Source organism: Sinocyclocheilus rhinocerous, unplaced genomic scaffold, assembly GCF_001515625.1.
Source record: "Sinocyclocheilus rhinocerous isolate Xijiao unplaced genomic scaffold, SAMN03320098_v1.1 scaffold11179, whole genome shotgun sequence".
NCBI classification, from domain to species: Eukaryota; Metazoa; Chordata; class Actinopteri; order Cypriniformes; family Cyprinidae; genus Sinocyclocheilus; species Sinocyclocheilus rhinocerous.
Genome location: NW_015626815.1, coordinates 22062 through 23247, shown reverse-complemented (window position 1 = coordinate 23247; position 1186 = coordinate 22062). Strand labels below are relative to the sequence as shown.

Below are 1186 nucleotides of genomic sequence, written 5' to 3'. Positions count from 1 at the left end.
ATAATATTAACATTATATATATATATATATATATATATATATATATTATATATATTATTCTATTGTGTAAACAGAGAGAGCAAGAAAGAGAGAGAATAATTAACATTTTTTGAAGTTTTTGAATGTCTGTTATGCTCACCAAGGCTGCAATTAACTAATGAAAACACATTTAAAAAAAAAAACAGTAATGTTGGAAAAATTATTACAATTATAACGGTTTTCTACTAAAGACAATTGGTTGACAATAAAATGATTTCTGAAGGATCATGTGACACTGAAGACTAGAGTAATTGTTGCTGAATACAGCTTTGCCTTCACAGAAAAGTAATTAAATAGTAATAATATTTCACTATAGTACTGTTTTTAATGTATTTTTGTTCAAATAAATTCAGCATTGGTGAGCATAAGAGATTTAATTTAACAAACTGAAAAAAATCTATTCTAAACTTTTGCTTGCAAAAAATATTATATCTTTTTTTTTTTCTTTTTTTTTACCTTAGTTCATTTTGTGAATCCAGAGGTTTCAGAAACTGTATGTTCTTCACTAAAATCAAAATGTATTGAGGGGAGGAAATTATTTTAGTTTTAATGAAGTTTGTTTTATTATTAGTGCTGTCAATTGATTAAAAAAATTAACTAATTAATCGCACATTTTATCTGAAATTATTCCCGATTAATCATGATTAATCCCACCTAACATTAAAGTTTTTAAGTATGCTTTTATATTGCAATAATTTCACATTCCGTCTTCAAATTAATGTAGAAACAACATAAAGACAGTATATTTTTAATATTTGTTTAATGGCATCTTGTTTTTATGGCTGAAGGTGAGTGTCACGGATACCAATACTACTGATGTCTCTAGAAAATTGTGCTTTTTCCCCTAATATTTAAAGGTGCAGTAGGAGATCTTGGAAAATGCTATCTTTAGCCTGATAGCACTGAAAGTGAACGTCCCACCCTCCCTGCAATCGCCGTCCAAAGCCACGCCCCCTGAACGCATATATGCTTACAGACCAGAATACCAGAGACAACATTACTACAATAGGCTACATCAGCGGTTCCCAATTCCAGTCCTCGCACTGAATGTGAAGATGTGTGTGTGAGTGTGATGTGTGTGAAGACGCTGCACAGCGCAAATCCGTGAATGAATGTTCTGAAGTGAAGTAAACTTCAACGGATTTCC

General features: G+C 30.7%; 1 protein-coding gene across 1 annotated transcript in view; it reads left to right on the top strand.

The window, feature by feature from the left end:
- LOC107716333 (dedicator of cytokinesis protein 7-like) overlaps positions 1–1186 on the top strand; it is a 40229-nt gene that overhangs the window by 23044 nt on the left and 15999 nt on the right. The gene's annotated exons all lie outside the window — the stretch shown is intronic.